The sequence below is a fragment of the Hydractinia symbiolongicarpus genome, chromosome 1 (assembly GCF_029227915.1).
Source record: "Hydractinia symbiolongicarpus strain clone_291-10 chromosome 1, HSymV2.1, whole genome shotgun sequence".
In the NCBI taxonomy this organism is placed as follows: Eukaryota; Metazoa; Cnidaria; class Hydrozoa; order Anthoathecata; family Hydractiniidae; genus Hydractinia; species Hydractinia symbiolongicarpus.
Window position 1 is genome coordinate 14,634,976 of NC_079875.1, and position 10,663 is coordinate 14,645,638.

General features: G+C 33.5%; 1 long non-coding RNA gene across 1 annotated transcript; it reads right to left on the minus strand.

The window, feature by feature from the left end:
• Window positions 1-3,211: 3,211 nt before the first annotated feature.
• LOC130632180 (uncharacterized) lies at window positions 3,212-4,512 on the minus strand. Its single transcript, XR_008982127.1, has 2 exons — window positions 3,683-4,512; window positions 3,212-3,545 (listed from the first exon to the last, which is right to left on the minus strand). It is a non-coding gene; the product is annotated as an uncharacterized LOC130632180 (long non-coding RNA).
• Window positions 4,513-10,663: the final 6,151 nt, after the last annotated feature.

The following is a 10,663-nucleotide window of genomic DNA, read 5'->3' on the forward strand; positions in this document are numbered from 1 at the left end:
TATATTTGTTTTTTTATTTTGAAAGGAAAGCGTGAATGCATTTGAATTTGTGTGTATAAAATAATAATATTAATAATACAAAAAAAAAAAAGTATGCGTGTATTGTGAGCGTGCACCGTCTTGAATTATTTTGTAGCTCTCAGTTCTGGTGACCGTGCGCCCAGTCACGAGTCGGTTACTGCTCAACAATACGTCAACGATTCAAAAGGGATTACTGTTAACTCTTAACAGTTAACCTGGAAATTATATATAGATGGAGTTTTGTAAGGTCAGCCTTAAATTGTGGTTTATTTTGTCCTTTTGGAAAAATGCTTTAGTCGATTTCAAAAAACGGAATGAAAATATAGCTTCAAAGAGAAGAAGAGTTACACCGTAAAATGCATTGACGTATTAATTTTAAAACTGACGATATTTTTTTAGCATGTTTGGTTACGTCATTGGTCTGGCGTATGTACAGAAAATTACCTGCTGTTTCAATACGTATTTTTTATTTTTACAAAATTTGTTTGTAGCCTTTCTTCTGGCATCCATGATATAGCCTCTATTGCTATTTTTTTTAATTTATTCATAGCTTAGCTTCTTTTACCTTTTTATTACTTTGGTTACATTTAAAGTTTAAGGCGTAAGCTATCCTTAACAAGACATCTCATGCCCGCGCCTCTTTTGCGCGATGCATTGCGTTATACCCAAAGCCTCAAATTGTAGGACAAGTCTATATTCACACCCCTACATAATTGTACTCGGAACCTAACCGTGAGCGAGAATCTGGTCAAATAAATAACTTGAAAAAAAAGTTCCCTGCTACGCCGTATTAAAAGGTTTTTCAAGATCCATTAATTAAGACATATTTTTGTCAACATCTATATTATAATGCCCGTATACTTCTGTCCGTCCGTCCGTCTGTCTGTCACGCAAAATGGTAACTTAACTGCGACGGGCGAACCCGTGGATTCTTCCACGGGCTAACGACTAGTTTTTTTAAAAATACTAAAAGTCAATATTATTTAAATGATTTAATGTTTTAACTATTACCCATAATTCACCAGTTTATTGACGCACTAATTAGACAAAAGATCCGAAAGAGTTGACACTGGGGTGGAGCGTTCCTTTATTTAGTTTTTTGGTAGAAAATATAGCATTTTTTCTTTTTCCAAGATCAATTGGCGCCAAGTCTAAAACAGACAGAAAAATAGAAAAAGCTTTATACACAAATGGTTTACGCTCAGAAAAAAATTCGACTTAGGGCGTAAAAGGGTGTTGGTAGCAAAGAGAGTAAACAGTTTGAACTGCTTCGTGACATAAAAACTATAATTAAAATTTTTACATCAAAAAATTTTGTTGAACATGAAATAGTGCTTTTATACATAATAACATTTCACTTCTTTATACATATTAACATTTCACCAATTTCTTTATCATTACCTATCAAAAGTTTCAATGGCATGCGATTCAACGATTTAATGTTTTTAACGAGAATGTGTAAAATTAACAGGCAAAACGGGACCAAAGTAATAGAGAGATTAATCTTCAATTTTATTTTCTGGATCAAGGTAACACGAACCAGAGTGTAGACAGTAGCCTTGATACTTCGCGCGGAAAAAATTTACTCAACCATTAAAATAATTTTTTACCAAACCGTCGTTTATATTGGAAATATTAATATAATATACAAAGTGTGCATGAAAGGTGGAGTAATTGTGAGGTGGAGTAATTCTAACACTGAAAACATCAGTACCTTGTGGTTTTTAATATTCAAAGTCGTCGTGGTCTAAAATAAAAGAACAAAACCAAGAAAACAAAAATATAAAAACTTTGAATTTTTTTTGCGATAGGGCAGAATAAATAATAACAGGTGGACATACTCTCTATATCTGTTATGGCAATTGTGATGAATTCAGAAATTATGCATATTGATCAGTTATTATGCATAATAGCATTAGCCCTTACTCTAACTATTATGCATAATACCTGGGGGAATACGCATAATTTCTAATTGAGTTATATTCTCTGTAACATATGTATTTATAAAAAGACACAAGCAGATTAAATTGTAAAAGTTTTTATTGAAGGAAGAAAGCTGAAAAATATTTATCATAACTTACGTCTTGGCTTGCACTTGCAAGTTTTGCATCCATTTTTGTCAAGTACATTTCCATAAGGACAAAATATTCTGCAAACGGGTGGACAAGATGCTAAAGTTAAAAAAGATATGTCGGTTAAAAGTCACAATGCTTCTACTAATATGAAAAAAGTTGAAATTTTTTTTATCATAACTTACGTCTTGGCTTGCACTTGCAAGTTTTGCATCCATTTTGGCCTAGTACATTTCCATAAGGACACAATATTCTGCAAACGGGTGGACAAGATGCTAAAGTTGAAAAAAAAGATATAACGAAATATCACATACTTTATTTACATTTGGAGTTAGAGTCAGTCTTTTCTTGCGAGTTTTAAATTAAAGATGATGTTGTTGCTACATCTACCTCCAGTTTGAGAGTATGCTTCATCAACGTTTATCACAAACATACACAGCATCAACAAATAAATCAGATTTGTCAAATATATTTTCAACACTCCTTCAACACACTTCTTTACTTCATTCAATCTTACTGTCGCGTCTCTGTTTATAAGTCAGATGATATCACGATCGGACCGAAAATTATAACGACGTACTTTTTCCACTCAACTATCTTTTCAGGCGTTATTAAAATGTTGTTGCTGATTCACGCCCAGCAAAATGAGCTTGAGCTTACCAGATCATATAAACACGCGCTATCAACTTTAGCTAGCTATGAACAATTTCTAGCAACAGCATCTCTGAGCAATTTGGCAGGTGACAGTAGCCAAATTCGACAACCGAGTTAAGTAAAGTCTCTCAACGGAAAACAAGAAGCCTCAAGGCTTGAAGATTTCCGCCTTGTCAAGAGAAACTTTCCACAGAGCAAAACGTCCAATGGTCGACCCAAGGCTGAGATTTCCAATTTAAAAACAGGATAAATGATTGAATAATTGCGCAAAACTATTTGACTTAACCGCTTTTTGAGGCTTTTTGACTATTCCATTTCTTGAGTAGTTTTAGTTGTAAAAACAATGATTTGAGTCTGGAATTGTAAGTCTAAGGTTCATGTTCTTATAACATTGTTCTTATATAAAAAAGGGGTTAAAGTAACCTGGTCTGAAAAGTATTAAATATGGGGGACAAATAACGCAATTTAGATATACTTCAATTTAATTACACCTGAATAAATAACAAAAATATACAGATTTACACACAGTTATAAAAAGTATAAAAACTTGGGATCTACCTAGAAAGTTCTAAAAATTTTCATGATACAAATTCTGTAAAATCATAGAAGAACCATAGACGTCTAGTTTCCCTTAAAAATAATGTGAAGTAAATACTATTAACCAAAATAAGACTATAATAAATTATATAAATATATATTAGTTTTAGTGATTCATTTTTCACAATTTAATGTTTGCAGTTTACTCTGTCAACATTTTTTTGGAAATGCTGATAATGGCTGTGTTAGATTATGGCTGACCTAAAAAAGAAAGAAAAATACTAAAAAACATATATGAAGAACTCAAAATAATCTTAGCACATTAATGTAATATTGTTCTGTGCCCTATATATTTAAAGATGACAGGTATAAATGCAAGATAAAATAAAATATTTCACCATTTTATGAAGTTTTGATAAAAAAATCAGGTGATACTGTGAAACGCCAAGTATTTGTGATGTCTGTCTTTCCAAAAAGAATACCTGCGTGTTCAAAGACAAATTTTGGAAGTTTTATAAATATTTAATTTTTTTGAAAGTTCCTAAACTTGCCTAAAAGCAAGCATCCCTAAAATGTTATATTCAACAGTGACCAAGAATACCATATTTACTCTAGTCTATTATTACTTCACCACTGGATTAGTGTTTTAACCTACAAATAAAGGTGGGTTTAGCAGGAATCCTATATTGCAGGATATATAGGCCGGATATGTTAAATTATTTTTGGGTAAAAAACCTGAGTGTAGTATTGTTTTTAGCAAAACTTAGGAATTTTTTAACAAAGTTTGGAAATATGAAGCATAAGAAGTATAAACACTTACCTCAAATCTTTTCCAGGCTATAAGCAATACCTTGATAACTTTTTTTTTTAATTTTAATATGCATTCAAACTTGTTGTAAGAGCCTAAACTTGCCAAGGGTACAAATTATTTGCACAATAAATTTTCCTGAAACCTATTTTTGTGGGTGAGTGGTACACAAAAATGCTTTAATTTGCAGAATATATGCGAAATGTGCAATATTAATTTTTGGGTGCCTAAAGTTCAATTATTTCAGCAGAGGCAAAATCAGTATTTTGTCTAACATAGTATTCAGAAGTTAGGGCATTTACAAATGAGCAACATAGAACCCAATAACTTAGATCCTAAAGAAATCAAAGTATGAAGAAATAAAAATTTTTTTAATTGTTGCGGCTAGCTGAAATGGAAAATTTTGCGGAATAATTTTTCAGAACCAAAGTTCTGCAAAAAAAAGTTCCACAAAAATTTCTTCCACAGATATGCTAATTTTGAAAATATTTTTTACAATCCATGGCAAAAAAAAGCAGGATTACTTGAAAAACAGGGAAACTGGATAATAGAGTAAATATGTACAGTATACTTGATGCTTTTTTAAAGCTACATTCACATGTTTTTGTGCACATCAGGGAGAATTTTTATTCATAACCTCATTTATGTAAGTTACGACACACTTACATACAACTTAAGCTCGTATGTCAGGTTTTTTGCAAATTGTTTTGCTTGTTACACAATGTAACACAATGTAGTCCATAGGCCAAAATATATAAGAAAAAATGTTCGATTTAGGATTCAAATTTATAAAAATGTTTTTTGAATATTTGTGTACAAAACAAAATAGCAATTAATAAAGGACTTGTTATCTTAGTACAAAAGTACACAGCCCTTTTCATAAAGTTCATAAAGAATATTATCAGAAAAATTCACTGTAGATTGGCCTGTCAAAGTTTGTAATTCTGATCTGCTGCTGATGCTGCATTTTAACGATAGTCGTGTTATATATAAGACAACACTTATTTTACGTTTTTTATGTGAAACTTTATATGCAATACAGTCTGTAGCTAGCTAGCTACATGACATGCAAATGTAGCTTAAATCGGTCAAACTTTCCTGAAAACTACTGCACCTTTTAGGCTATTAATCACCAGTTTTGGTTCCAAAACTATTAAGTCAGGTAATGGGTTTGATCACTAACTACGTATAAGGAAGGTCATTTTATAGTTGAACAGAAATGCTAGGGAAAGTAGCTTAAATAAGAGCTTTAAGCACTCTGAAGAATCGCAAATGTAAATCACTTTAACATAGCTAAGTAACAAACTAGCTAGAACATACAGCATTCTTTACCTGAGAAGTCTCATCGACCAAACATCCTGTTTTGCAAAACATTGATTTGGAGTTTAAAACATATCAAGAGGAACGGTAACCGATTGTTTTGGGCAAGAAACTTTGGCCTGTGGGACCTAAAACTCGAAGAACTTCGAGACAAAGCATCACAGGAAGCCACGATATCAGGTTCTGACAATCTGAGACCCTATTGGCTAAAAAATCAAATAACGCATTTCTATTGGCTTTTAAGAAATTAAACAACTTCCAGGCCCAGGGTAAAATACTTTAATCTGGACACCGCGCGTTCAGGCTATAGGTGGTCCCTATCTCTCTATCTTCCAAGGCGATTTTAAAGATTCCGCCTTACGCGGCGGAAATCAACTAGGTGATTGAATAACAACAACATTTTGGACTAGCCCTGTAAACATAAAATAACCTGCACATTTTATCGACACATATAGAAACTAAACAAATATATTAGCAACAACAACACATTTTTTTTTATATTAACAGCTGCTAATGAAGGATCTTAGCGCAATACTAAGCCAAACGAAACTGATTTCACATGTACTATCCTGAATCTCACAAAGTGACCAGACAGAATCACCTTGCCAAGACACCGCAGTTTGCAGACTAGGAATGCTTTGTTTTACAGACAACATTGACCATGCGCTGCTGGTCATTTTTTCTATGTCTACATTACGGGATAATCCAGGCGAAGGCATGCTGAGGTCAGAAACTATCGGAAAAGCAAGGCATGCTGTCAACACTGTAACAACAGACCAACACTCTAACATTCTAGAACAGATCTTAAACTCTTGAAAGGTAAACATACAAAGTTATCTTCTGCATCAAGTAATGTTGAAAAGGAAAATACAAGTTTGCTTGTGAAAATATATTTTTAGTAAATCATTCACATAAACAGTCTACAGAATAGCAAGAAACTTCTAAAGCCAACGACATCAATCCTGTTATTGCAACTTTGGTTGGTGTTTACGCTATGTATTGGTCAATGTTTTCGTCACCTATAATTACAGTATGAAATTATTCAAACATGAAGGATAATGTTTGATCTACAAAGTTTTTGTAAAAGTGACAGAACATTTAGACACGTTATCAAATCTTACGTTCTGGCTTGCACTTGCAAATTTTGCATCCATTCCTATCTACTTCATTACCAAAAGGACAATGTATTCTGCAAAGTGGTGGGCAAGACCCTAAAGTAGAAAATGAGAAAAAACTATGAACGATTTTATTTAAAGTCGACTGGTAACATATTATTTCAAATCTAATATGTTTTTCAAAATAAAGAAAATTTATGGTTTCTTTCACTCACTTTCACAGCAAAAAGTGAAAGAAACCACAAATATTATAAACAGAAATTTCATATCAATAGCAGTTCCTATCAACTTCCAGAATTATGGTTACCCAGCGAATATTTAGTAAAAGTGCGAAAATGGTTCAGAACAAACGTCACAAAAAGCAAACTTTTAGAAAAAAGAAGCATTTTAATCAACCTAATCTGGTTCCTTGAAAGTTAATTACTTTAATTGCTGTGATCTGATTGGTTAATTTCGATCCTCTAATTATATTTTCAAATAAAAAATAGTCAAAGATAATGACGATCATTGGCCATTGATGACAGCTGTAGCTGTCGAACCGTAGCCTAGAATAAACTCGCCTGTTTATGACATGCTCAAAAGGTATACCGTCACCTTAAAGCGAAAACTCTATATACAGAAATCATTATTTTTTCAGAAAAGCTAATAATTTGCTTTGGATCATATATTTTAAATGGGTACAGAACATTGTTTTGGAATGGCAAATATAATTTAATTTTTCTTGTTAGATGCCGCTCTTTCTATGTGTATGTATTTGAAAGCATATTTTAAGAAATCAAAAAATGTGCTATCCACGGTACAGTTATTTTGCTGATCAAATACGAAACAATTGCTATTCTATTTAACAAGCCAATCACACATTCTCTCCCCTTTTTTGTTCTCAAATTTGAAAGCGTTACTTACTTAAACATTTGCAAGTCCTGCATCCATTCCGATCATAGAAATTGCCGTATCGACACCGTGGGCATATCTGGAAAGGACACACTAAGGACAAAAATATAAAATTATTAATGTAATACGTCTATTATGACGTGGAGCGACAGTATGTAAAATCATGTTAATTGTTGGAAATTTTACCAGGGTCATAAGACAATAGAGTATAAAAGCCAGGTGCTAAATAATATCGTGTGGCACACTTACAACAAATTCCACCGGAGCAACGCATTCCTCTATTGCATTTCAATCCACCACCGCATTTCTGTTGTTTCCCCTGATCTTCATACATTACATCTGAAATAGAACAATACCAACACAATCCGTTAACTGTAAAACGCAAAATGGTTGCAAAGTTAGCAAATGATTACATATTTTTTACCTTTGGAGGAAAGGTCCTTAACAAAAAAAAATGCTTTTGACATTATTCTCACACATAACAGCCAATAAGGAGAAGACATCGGCCATAATTCAACTTTTGTTTATACGATGCAAAATAAGCCTAATTTTTATAGTCACCTCTTCGTTGACAACTCCCTTCATCAATGTTTAACGCCACTACGTACAGCACCAGCAAACCAAACAAAGTTGTCGTATACATTTTAAAAGGTCTTCACTACTTCCCTGTCTGGTAAAGTGTGTTCCATTTTAACTAAAGCATCGCTATTTATAGACCAGATAGATTAATTTAATTAATTTAATTATGTGCATTTATCTGACAGGCGCATATTGGAATACGTTTGACTAGGTCCGACAATCTGCATGAGAATTAAGTACCCTATACCATGATGCATTATAACACCTGCAAAGGAGAAATACACCCTCCATTTCATCCTAACAGCATAGCTGACATTTTAGCGTTAATGTTTTAAATTAATTTAGCGGAAAATTTGTTCTTAAACGTAATTGACGTCAACGATGCGACATTTGCGGTAAAAAATTTTCTTGCTTTTTAAAAAGAAGCATTTATGAAAAGTTTAAAGAGTTCCAAGGAATGCAATGCAGATCAAAAATTCCAATCAAAAAGAGGAGAGGAGGGAAAATTTTAAGGTCTGGTTTGTTAGGTCTCCTAACCGCTTCTTCGCCATAAGTTTAACCGGTTTACAGTAAAATCTCCTTATAGCGGACATTCTTTGCAATGAACACCACAATAACGGACACTTTCTTTTTGGAACGGATGAAATGACGGCAAACTCTCATAACAAAACCTTTACGTAGCAGACGCTTAAGAGCGAATGTTTCAATGCCCAAATTCACGTTACTTCGATCTCCCTGTCGTAAACACGCACAATAATGGCTCGCTTAAAATAAATCTTGTCTATAATTTTACTTAAGACACGGAATAGCCTAACATAACAAAAAGTTTTTTGTAGTCTTGAAAATGTTTTCTTACAATATATTGTCTGTAGGTTCTTTTTTGGAAAACGAGGTTCTTCACAATTTGTGGTCAATTTGACTATACCGCCACAGAGCTGCTATCTAAAATAGTATAAGTTAGTTTGGAAAGAACTTCTATGTAGAGGACACCTGTCAATAGCTGACACCTTCTAAAGTCCCAATTTTGTCCGCTATTAAGAATTTTCCCATAGTCACTTTTGCGCCCACCATGTTTTGAGCTGGTTAAAAAAAATGCAAGATTTACGTCTGTCTAAAGCCTAAAAAGAATATTGTACTTGTTATTAAACTGGTTTAATTGCTTAGAAATATTTAAGTATGGATTTATTTGATCAAGCATGAACATGCTGTGGTTGCATATACAATTTAAATAAGTGCTTTGGAATCATCAACATATTAAATTTCTTTTCATGATCTTCCCACTGTGCTATCAGATCAGCTTTCTCAAGCTGCACTAAATAACAAATCCAATTAGGTCTCTAAAAACGATAAGTCAAATTAAAAACGGCTACTTTACAAACACTGGGGTAATCAAGTCGCAAAAATAGCACATATAGTGGGGTATTTTTATCACATGACCAGACATATCCAGAGCTATTCTTGATGTTTTCTTTTATCTCAGAGAGACGTAGGGACGTAGAGATGAGAATGTACGCCTCCATGAGTATAGATAAAAGTAAAAACGCCTTCCTTTCCACGTCTTTTTTATATAAACACACTAATATTTCTGTTCAGACTGAATTAGTATCCAAACACTAATTTCTTGTTCTGTTTATTATTTTCAAACTCAAGCTGTTTTCTGTTTAATCCATTGCTCATGGCAATAATCCAAAAATAGAACTTGCTTTTATATTTAAAACGATTAAAAATTTGTGATTGCAAACTACAGCCACAGTTCTATTGTTCTATGTTATTTGTAAAGTCTTACGTGTATATTTCATTTAAACATGTAGATTTTTTGGTGTATTTCACAGGTCACACAGGTCGCAGGTCACAGGTCAAAATATATACCATATATTTTTTGCTTGCTTTCTAGCTATATTTTTCAATGTTCAACATGCGCAATTATTTTCGCAGCCCTTTTCGGTGATGCTGCGCCATAAACACAGAAATTCGTGCTGCGCTTACGTTAAACTAAAAAGACACTGGGACGAGGTTGGTATTTCATCCGAAATTATCCATAGGCGCATTATGATATGAGAAAATAAATTAAAAACAACTGCCAGTTTATCAGATACTTTTTCCACCTATCAGGGGCGTAGGCAGCGTTAGTCGAGATCTGCGATCGACTGATCTATTTATTCCGTCCCAACACGTCGCTTTTTCCACCGTCCCGCCAACACGCGGATGGGAGTTCGCGGATTTTGCATTCCCGCAAGAAAATCTTCTCCCGGGTAGCACACAGGGTTCGCGCTTTGTACGTCGTTTTCGCAGGATTTATTAGCATCTGCTTTGTTTTGCAGGTAGGAAGCGTTGAATCTTTATTTATTTATTTATTTAAAAATATTTATACAGGATGAGGACTTCAGTAATTTGCAAATATATACATAAATACAAAAAAACTGCTATCAATGTCCGTCCTGTTTGAGAATTTGAGAGAGCTAAATAAGACATAGGCATAGTTCAAAACATTAATCCCACTTAGCTAAACTTGAAGCAGACTGGACGGCACAGTAACAAAATAGCCGCTGAGAGTACACATCGCCCAATAGCTGGTATCGTCTATTAAGAGAAGTACCCTCTGAACGCCTTCATAAAAAGAGATATTATTACATTATTATCGATTTTTCGAATTTCAATTGAGCAGT